The sequence below is a fragment of the Parus major genome, chromosome 1 (genome assembly GCF_001522545.3).
Source record: "Parus major isolate Abel chromosome 1, Parus_major1.1, whole genome shotgun sequence".
Taxonomy (NCBI): domain Eukaryota; kingdom Metazoa; phylum Chordata; class Aves; order Passeriformes; family Paridae; genus Parus; species Parus major.
The window spans coordinates 95,342,161-95,352,550 of record NC_031768.1 but is presented as its reverse complement, the minus strand read 5'-3'; the positions used below and the strand labels follow the sequence as shown (position 1 = coordinate 95,352,550).

The window sequence follows — 10,390 nt, the reverse complement described above, 5'->3', positions numbered from 1 at the left end:
TCATCTAAAACAGAGAATAACAAGGACCATAACCACTACTCCAAGTGGTGGAACTCCCAGGTAGAAAAATTAATTTTGTTGGTTTGTTTGGTTTTTGAGGGTTTTTTTGTTGTCAGGAGTGGGCTGGTTGTTAAAAGAATGAAGCAGATTCTATTCAGATTAAATACGGCAAAGAATACAGTATTTTATTTCAGCTTTATCAGAAATTATTTTTTAAAGCTCAGTGAAATAAATGTGAGATAAAATTGCTTTTCATGTGGAGGATTGCAGAATATTTTTGTCAGCCAAAGAACACACAAAACTCTGGGCAGAATTTTGACCCCACTAGGTATCTCTTGATAATCACAAAACTTTCCTGGCATTTACAGAATAACTGAGAAAGCATGCTGAAATCTTATTTGTATTCACAAGACATCCTGTCAGTTCTGAGGATCCTGCCTGAACAAACTTGGGACAAGGAGGAAACAGAACACATTTTCACCTTGCTTGGAGATCTGCTTGGGAGCTGGGACCAGGTAGACTTTTCCAGGTGACTACTGGCATGCAATGACTAGTTTGGGATGCTCAGCTGTGAAGAGAATGTAGAAAGTCATTACTGAGTGACTTCTTCGTGACATCAGTCTCCTTTCAGGTATTTCCATGCAGTGTCTGAAACATAGGGCATCCAATCCACTGCAGTCACACACACAAACATTCCCAAAACTGCTAAGGTACTCATGTTTGACTGCAAGAAGCAGTAGTAGAAGTTTGCAGTGGTGTGCAAAAGATTTCAGACTAGAGTATAAAGGCACAAGAAGGCAAAAAGGACAGAGGAACAACCCAAGGCAAGGGGCACAGCAGCTCAGGGACACCAGCATTGTCAGGCTCAAATGCCCCTACACCAAACCAACACCCTATGCTGATTCTGAACTTAAGGAAAACTGACAGCCCAGGAGCTAGACCACAGAAAAGAAGTCCATGATGCAAGATTTTTCATTTTACATTTGACCCACCTTTATCTTTTATATATCAGTTTACAATATATCTGGTTTTTTTAAATCTGGACACATTACATTTATATTTGTCCTAAACTTTCTTTTCCATTTTCATCCTTTATTTCCAATTACATGCCAAATAAATTCTATGTCACATGAGAACATGGAAAGTGGCAGCTGAAAGACTGTGTTTTTTTCTCCTAAGAGATGTAAGGCACAAAAATGAGCATATGAGCCTCCCTGTGTGTTTCCTAGAGAAGAAATTGTTCTTCTTTACTAATATGGACAGATCAGATAAGGCTACGTCTCCAAAGGGGCAGCAAGAAGTCCTCACAGGCCGATTGAAAAGCTCATGCTTTAAGACACTTAATACACTGCTCAAGGCCACCCGAGGACCTTGTGGGGATAGTTGTATATTTGTGTCTTTCCCAGAGGCATGGTGTAAGCATCCCATTCCAGTAGTTCTGCAATAATCAGTTTGACTGTGCAAGGTAACTGCAGGACATTTCCAAAAACAGTCACACAGGTGCTGGCATGAGTGGGCAGCTGGTGGTCAGCTTGGAAAGACACAAGTCCAGGTGAGGACCAGCTGATCTGCAGCCAAAGTACATGACAGGGCCAGCACAGGCATCTGTGGGAGGGGTACAAACCACAGGCTCAGTTTGGCTCCTGCACGAAAAGCAGAAAGACCTGTGCTCTTCTCACACCAGTGAGATTTGCATCAACACAAACACTGCTGGCATTGCATCTAAGAGCTCTCACCACTCTGTTTAATTAAACTTCCTTTAAGCAAGCTACAGTCTTAAGAGTAGCACAGGTAGCCTCACTCACAGTGAGGAGTACTCTAGAAATGTTAATAGTGATAAAGAAAAGTGTGTCATAAATTTCACAAGTTTGCTTAACACAGGCACACACACACACAGAGTGTTATACAGTACATCTCCTAATGGTTACACATAATCTATTATGAACTTTTGGTTTTATGCAATTTTCATTCCTTTTATCCAATTTTCCTTGCAGAAGGATAAAACAAATTTGTTATATCATGAAAAAAGCGCAATTGATTTTGGCAAGATGGTTTTCACAGCAGGACACACAGGTTAAGGCATAGAGTCCATAAGATTTCTGAGCTCCCTTTAGTTATCAGAGCTACAACTATTAGCAATAGTTTATCTGGTCTATACCACATAAAGCCTAAAAACTAAGAAAACATGAGAATAATCTCAATATAAATTAGTAGATACATAACCTGGATGTTTTCATTGCAGTACTAATATCTATGTATTACTAGTTTACCAATGTGACAAATCACTGACAAAGCCAATGTGCCTACCCACAGAAAGCTACATTTTGTCTTGACATATCAGTAAAGGAAATTCAGTCAATTGAGTAACGTGAGTTATTCAATCTGTCATATTAGTTAACAAGCAAGTGCAGGATAAATTCTGTGGAATAGAAAAGGTTTCTATAACCACATTCCATTTGCAGAAATTCAAGTTTGGAAGATTTTAATTTTGAAATTTAATTAATTATTCATTAATAATTTGTGCAGTTAGTGGGGCTTTGAAAAAGAAATCCAACCCAAAACATACAACAGATAATTTATGAGCAAATGTTAGAATTGTTAAACCAAACATGATATTTACTCATTTTTTGAACCATGATAGCACTCAAAAGCCCCAAACTAGTAGCACACCACACTTTACTAGGAACTATGCAACTAAAACAGAAAAAGGTGCTCCCTTGACATAAGTAAAGGGAAATATCTCAGTGGATAAGAGGGAGCAACCAAATTTCACAGAATATATAAATTTAGATATTCAAAGTGTCTCTTAAACCCTCAGATCAGCCCAGTGAAGTCTTGGTCTGAACACAACAAAAAAACCAGTAAGTTTAATAAAAGCAAATCTCACTCTTTTTTGTTTGTAAAGCTACTTTAAAATATAGGTCTGTAATGTCTACAGAGCTACAGAGATCAGAAGATTAAGGCTGTTGAGTTTTCTAAATCACAGAATACCCCAGAGTTAAGCCATGGGAAAGTACTGAAATACATCTGCAGAGAGTCTAACAAAAGTCTTCTTGGAACAAAAACTACAACAATTGCCTCTTCAATAGACTTCCAACCATGCTGGTGAACAAGGGCAAAACCTTCATCCACTGACATTTTAAGGAACCTTAACAAAGACTGAATGATAGATAAAAAGCATGGCATAGTTCAGATGTATCCTACCTCACACACTTTAGTATACTCTGGCCAAATGCACCTGCACAAACCCAGTCAGCAAATCTGGTGAAAGCCCCCTAGAAGACAGACTGCAGTTTATTGTTCAAAACATTTATCAACTGCCCACTGTTAGAGCAAGAATAACCAGTAGCAAAAAAAACCCATAAAACATGGGGTTTGTTTGTTTACACTCATCATGTCAGCTCACTCCTGTGTACTGCCAAGGCTGAACAGAATTTGATATTTTAGGTTCCCAGCTCTTGCAAATAGAGCCATCTTTTAATCCCTCATCTATTTAATCCATATTGTGACTTGGTGACTGTGTCAAAACTCCAGCATACAGAAAGATTTTCAAGACATCTGGATAACCAAGAATGAAAAAAAAAAGTCACAAAGGAGTTTCTGAACAGTATTTAATTTAAGGCAGACAAACTACCTAATTTACTGGGGTTTAGGACATATCTGCATCCAGATATGCTGTACCCAAACAAGCTTCCAGAAGCCAAGACTTGTTCTGGATACAAAGGCAGAACAGACACTTCAGCAGCACAAAAACATCAATGTTAATTTCAATAAATTTGGTTTTTATTTCATAGCTCTAGTGACACATTATTGAAAAAGTCTCAGCAATCCCAGCAGATACACACCTGGGTCTTCATTCAGTTCTATATTTTTTAAATTTTTCTCCATAGAGTTTGAGCAATAGAAATCTAAACTTGGGAAATTTAGCTCACATATTTAAAAAACCCATGCATTTTGTGTTTATAATACCCAGCAGTAAATATTATCTCAAATTTCTACAAATACTTTGCCTAGTTACAGATTTTGCAGAGACAACTGTTATAAAGCATTCCCAGAATCATTTAGGCTGGAAAAGACATCCAAGATCATCGAGTCCAACCTTTCACTGACCACCACCTTGTCAACTAAACCATGGCATTAAGTGCCACATCCAGTCATTTCCTGAACCCAGGGATCATGACTCCACCTGGGCAGTCCATTCCCATGTTTAACAACACTTTCCATGAAATAATTCTTCCTGATGTCCAACCTGAACCTCCCCTGAGGTTCCTCCCCTACCCAGCTTGAGACTGTGGCCTTTCATCCTGTCACCAGTTGCTTGGGAATAGAGGCCAACCCTCACCTGGAGGAGAGAGGAGAGAGGAGAGGGAAGAAGAAAGGGATATTTACTAGATTAAGAAAGTAGCTTAATGAAAAACAAGAAATTCAAGAACATAAGATGTACAATGTTGTACAAGCCTTCACAGTGAATTCCTTAGTGGAATAAAAAATAAGGAGAATATGCATGCTCCTGAACATGGATATTCTCAGTGAGTTAGTGTTTTCATTTAGAGGATTTAAAACTCATATCAACCCTAGAAAATTACAAGATTCTTTCAAAAGTCTGTACAATTGCCAGAATGTGAGTTCTGTGGAATTGTAAATATGAAATAACAGCCTTTGCTTTGCAGGGATCCAAATTCATGCTTTCAATCCCTTTCTTCTTTGTAAGTCATCAGTTCTCTGGTGCCTGGAGTTGTTCAGTGCTTCCAAAAATTAGATCATTTAGATCTGTCCCTAGATATGAATTTATAAGTCTAGAAATAACTACAGACATGGGCTTTCTGGCCAGTGGCGTAATAAGCGTTTGTTCTTTGATTTCTCCTTTGTACTTAACATAACACATTGCAAAAAAATGAGCCCATTTCAAATCCATGGGTGTAAAATATTCATTGCAAAGGCCAAAGTTCAATACATGTTGGCTAGCCTGTGTTTTCTTGTACAGATTTAAAGGTCACTCTGATATCTAAAGGATTGGCATCATAACCTGGATCCCCAGGTGAAAGGAACTGTTGGATGATTTCTCCTTTCACATAATTAAAACACATAGGCTAAGTCTCAGACCCAGAAACTTTATGAAGACCAGAAGCAGAGCATCAGAACCATTGTGATAACTGCAAGAGAGCAGACTCAGGACCCTCCTTATTTCCTATGTTGGCAAAAGCAACCAAACTGGTCTTTTCAGCTACGATTATCACTGGACTCTAACAGGGTTCCCTTATACCACCAACCTAAATGAAGGAAAAGATGATGCTCAAAATCATCAAGGCTGTGCCAGTAGCTCCAAACTCCACTTGCTCCTTTCTCCATCAGTCAGCTTTGCTTGACATCACCGTTGTCATTTCCTTCCAGTTCCCCTCAGCCCTCCAGGTTACAAGAGCAGTCAGCAGCTTTGCCTGCCTTGATAATTTATGGGTATGACTCCCTCTTACTGACAGCAGCCAATTGTACCATTAAAGGACAATATGTTGCCATGGTAAAGAAAGAGTATCCAAATGTCTTATACACAATAAAGACATTAATATGCAGCTATTGCCACTTGCACCTCTTGATCCTGACAGAGAAAAGCAAGACTGCTAAAAGTAATTATGCTTTATTCCAAAAGAGTGGCAGATGTTTTGAGAGACAGCAGTGTCAGAACAGTAGCTGGAACTCCATCAGCAGTTGGAAAAGAGATAAATTGATATGCACAATCTTAAGAGAGACTGCAGTATCTGAAAGGAAAATAATTTATTCTTTTATATATAACACATATAAAAATACACTCTACATGATTTAGTCCCATATAGATAAAAATAAAGCAATAATAAATAGCAATAAAAGACACTGTTAGGGTTTTGTTCTTGTTGATTGTTATGCATTTTAGCATGCAGATTTTTCAATAAACACATTTCAGTGGTGGTATATGGCAAGGCAGGGGGACATACATGAAAAAAACACTCAACTCTCAAACTGTTCAAATCCCAGTATCAAGCAGAGACTAGTTTTTAGTTCCTCTGTGCCATTTTCACACTGCACTAAGAAAGAACACATTCAAACAAAACACCAAAAAAACACAAACAAACAAACAACAACTAGTTTCACCAACTACTTGGTTCCATTTCTGGTAAAAAAAATTACATACAGAACTAAAAAATGCATTGAGGAAAAAATTAAATTCAGGCATTATTAGCAACCATGTTTATTTCAATTTGCAGCAATTCTTTTTACATGTTGACATTCAAAGGCAATATTTTGCCCTTGATCTGCCTCAGCAAAAAGGCTCTTTCAAAGATAATTGCATATACTTCACATACTTCTTTAAATACCACTAATCTTTCCTTTATTTATCTGCCATGAGAGAATGTTATTAGAAACCTGTTTTTTTATCAAAACTTTTATTTTAACATTCTCCAGGGGATTGAACCGTTTTCCTGAGATCTCCCAGTTTGTCTAGAAACTGGCTTATTCAGGGATAACTGGTTCAGAGACAACTCTCAAGACTGAGTATTTGGGACTACCTTAAACTTTTTAAGATCACATTTTAAAGCAGAAAGAACTAATTTGTATCAAAGAACTGGCAATTTTTATTTCATAGTGCTGTTGTCACCTTCTCACAAATTAGAATAAAAGAGCAATTCTAAAGAGCTACTCCAAAAATAAGTATTTTTTCTATTCATATCCATAACAATTAGAGCCTTTTCAACTATTTGTTTAATTAAAGAGATAGATAAAAAAGGGACAACATATATAAACATTAAATTGGTATTTAACATGGTAAAAATTTTGAATTTAATAGTATCAGGTGAGTAACAACTAAGTGTTAGTTATCTAATACATAAAATATTATTTATAGCCTTTATAATATAGCACAAAGAAGATACATAATGGAAAGCATAGCTGTCACATCAAGTCTCAGCAAAACAATGTCATGCTCCAAAATCCCCTCAAAGTTTTTCCTTTTACAGAGATTTTTGTGTTCTCAACCTTCCCCACTGCTCTCCAAGGGAAATATAGAAAGGTCATACTTGGTGGTCAGAGTTAAAAATACTATCCTCACATTTAAAAACATCCTCATAAAAAAGACCTGGAAAACTTGAAAATGTATTGATATTGAGGATGGGAAGAGTTTTTTAAGGTTCTAGAGAAATGAATAAACCCTTGATTTTAGTTATGTCTGTGTATCTGAAGGACCCTTTAAATCCGTAATAAAATACTCTATTTACAGGCTAATCTTTATCATACTTTACACAAGAGAATATAATCTGATAAACTGTATTCTATTGGTGACAGTGTTAGGAGTTAAACAATCCCTCCATTTCCATTTTTGTCTAAAAGTGAAAATAAACTTATCCTGTTCTTCCTTTGTCTTTTCACCAGTCAGATGTGTAATCAGTTTTTTCTAAATGCATTTATGCCAAAAATAAATGTGTTACTGAAAACCTGTTGCTGCTGCTGTTGGTGGAACAAAAAATATTTTAAATTTAGTTTTAGACTGACTTCCAATTATTCCAGCTCCAAGCCACTGCTTTTATTTTCAAAAAATATGTCAAGGGAGGAGAAGGTAAAGCCACTGTAATTACACAATAAAAAAAATTGACTGACAACTCTGAAAAGTGACTCTTTCTATATTCATCTTTCACAATTTTTTTTTAAAATATGTTATCTGTGTACACCTATATCCTTAAATGTGCAAAATATGCTTTAAGTGGTATGGTTTATTCAGATTTGTAATATTCTTCTAATATCAATTAAAACAGCTTTTTCCCATTAAAATTTATACCATACATATCTGGTATTTGTGATACATAGTAGATACATTTTAGACCTCAGCCCCAGCAGTTAAATAAAATACTTACATGAATGCAGTCTTATTGAAGCTTTTTGTGCTGAGCTTTTTTGTTTAGGTGGCAGGATAGCTGGTCCTAAAAATTAACAGAAGGAAAAGGAGTGAGTCAACTTAAAGACTGCAATAAAGTAACTGAAGTTTGGCCTTCAAAAAATATGTACAGTAACTTCTATTTTATTTTATGATTATTTATTTTTATTTTATTTATTTCAGTCTCCATGTTCCCCTTCTGCTTTGTGTGAGGCAACACATCCTCTCTCTCCCACTGCTATCAGTGCTTTTAATTTTAACCACAATTGGTAAATCCACAGAGATAAGACACTGGATTTCACTTCAAGAAATATATATGTCTTATCTTGCTGTCCTTTTTTTCTTGAAAGAGCAACCTACTGCCTTTTCTGGTGGCATGAGCATCCTGGCACTCAGCTGAAACCTCAAGGAGTCCTTTGGCTGTCCCCACCCGGGCCAGGATCCTGGAACAGGCTGCCCAGGGAAGTGGTGGAATCATCATCCCTGCAAGTATTTAAAACAAGTGGTGCTTACAGACATGGTTTAGTGGTGGCAGCACTAAGCTAATGGTTTGACACGATGATCCTAGAGACCTCTCCCAACCCAAACAATTCTATGATCCTTCACACACAGTCCTTAAGTAACAAACAAGGATATATTGAGCAATACTGCTTCAAAGTATTCCCTAATAGGTTTTCATGGAAAACCTAGTCATGATTGTTGAGAAAATTTCCAAAATGTCTTTTTCAGAACAATTTAAAAAATTTTTAAAGACATCTGTCCTCCCTTTTTTTTTCCATCAAAAGGCCCACCTCCTGAAATCAGAAATACTGGGATTTTTAAATGCCATCCAAAACTCTCCTAGAAATGAGTTTTGAACACCTTGTGCCACTGTTCCCATCTCTGATGGACTTCATTCTCTGTCACTGACTGTACATGGATCATCATTTGTAGTATGAGAGATGAGCTGCCTGTCATGGGTTGTTAAGCCCATTTAGAAACCCCAATATAGAGGGAGATGTTGAAGAATCAGTACAAATGTGCTCTGGATCTGTTATTTCACTGGCCTGCAATCTGCATAATCATTCAAGCAAGCATAAAAAGTCAGGTCTTTTAATTCTCTGCCATGTTTTTCCTGGTTTTATCACAAGAAAACATCTGCTTTATTTACATGGCTGAATTGGCTGTAGTCTCAAATTTTTATGCAAGTTTTGTATTTTAATGAAAATTACCTTTTTCATTTCCCTCTCAAGACTATAGCTTTCCTCTGAGATTGCCAATAACAAATGTCTCCTGCAGTGACAAGAAAATGAACTGGAGTGTTTGGGAACTACACTTGCAGGTATTACAACATTTCAAAATTAGATATGTTTGAAATCAGAACAGATGCACAAGTTTAGAGATTACCCAAAACAAAAATACTTCTAAATATCCACTATAATCTATTATTTCCATTTTTATATTTTGCTTCATTACATTAAACTTCAATGAATATTTCTGTATAAAAATTTAACACGCAAAATAATGAATTTATGAACAGACAGCATTTTTATCATTTACTGAGCACCAGCATAGCTGTCTCCTAATAGTACCAAATAAAACAGAAATATTCAGGGTTAATACTCAGTCATAAAAAGCAGAACATATCCAGTTAGAGCTCCTATAATATGAAAATTCAAATAAATTTGGTTGTATTTTGTTAAAAAAAAAGAACATTTCAATTTTGCTGCAATTTTTTCCCTCTCCAGAAAATGGTTTCATTGCAGGTTAATAAAAATGAGTTTTTGCTTTGACCTCATTGCATTTTTTTTTTCTCATTTTCATCTGTTCAATCTGAATACATAAATGCCAGGTCATCCTGAATTACTACTAAACATAACATCATTTGTACTAAAAAGGCAAACGATCGAGTAAGAGCAATTATCTTCATCATTCCTCAGCAGCACCTGGGATGGAGTGATGCATGCCCTAAAAATCTAGATTAATTCAATCATTTTTTCTTTCAAACTGAAAAAAGTATTTCACCAGGACAAGTTAGCCTAATTTTAGGCAGAGTGAAAACAGAAATATAACTATTTCTTCTGTTTCATGGTCAGAAATTGTTTTCCCAATTTGATCTTTTAATGCCTACAGAAAGAGAAATGTGACCTCATGTTTATATTTCTCCACTTAATAAATGCTGTTTGATATTTTCAAAGGCATGCTGGGGATTGGAATATGCATTAATTCTGATTTTAAATATAGCCTAGAGCTCTTCAACAGCCTTAAAAATGCTAGCTATTTCCTATAAGAAAACACAAAGTCATGTCTGCTACTACATGTGCATACTTAAAAAAAGCTGTATGATTTAATTTTTGCCTTGGAAAATGAAACACACTTATTAAAAATAAATTTCCATATATTAAATTCTTTTGTATAGGTTAAAATTCAAAACAGTCACAATCTTTTAATTTTGGTGAACTTCATTCTGACATCACTTTTTTTCTTTTTCTTTTTTTTCTTTTTTTTTCTTTT

General features: G+C 35.9%; 1 long non-coding RNA gene across 1 annotated transcript; it reads right to left on the bottom strand.

Moving 5' to 3' along the window:
- Positions 1–274: 274 nt before the first annotated feature.
- LOC117244221 lies at positions 275–8,380 on the bottom strand. The gene is made up of 3 exons (XR_004496859.1): positions 8,258–8,380; positions 7,878–7,943; positions 275–568 (listed from the first exon to the last, which is right to left on the bottom strand). It is a non-coding gene; the product is annotated as an uncharacterized LOC117244221 (long non-coding RNA).
- Positions 8,381–10,390: the final 2,010 nt, after the last annotated feature.